The following is a 236-nucleotide window of genomic DNA, read 5'->3' on the forward strand; positions in this document are numbered from 1 at the left end:
AACAAAAGACCAAAGTGATGACATTGCCAGAAACTTTCTGAACCATTGCAGCTAAACATGCAAGCTCCTGCCCCTGCACGATCCTAAGAGACACATGCAGACATTTTAAACATTTAAATAACTTCAAGGAAATAAAGTTACTGATTTAACAAGTAAACCAGTTCTTCCTCAACGAGTCCTTTAAGGCACCATCAGGCAGGATTTGTGTGTCTGGCCCCATTACAGCACTGCTGTCT

Source organism: Acanthisitta chloris, unplaced genomic scaffold, assembly GCF_000695815.1.
Source record: "Acanthisitta chloris isolate BGI_N310 unplaced genomic scaffold, ASM69581v1 scaffold10988, whole genome shotgun sequence".
Lineage (NCBI taxonomy): Eukaryota > Metazoa > Chordata > Aves > Passeriformes > Acanthisittidae > Acanthisitta > Acanthisitta chloris.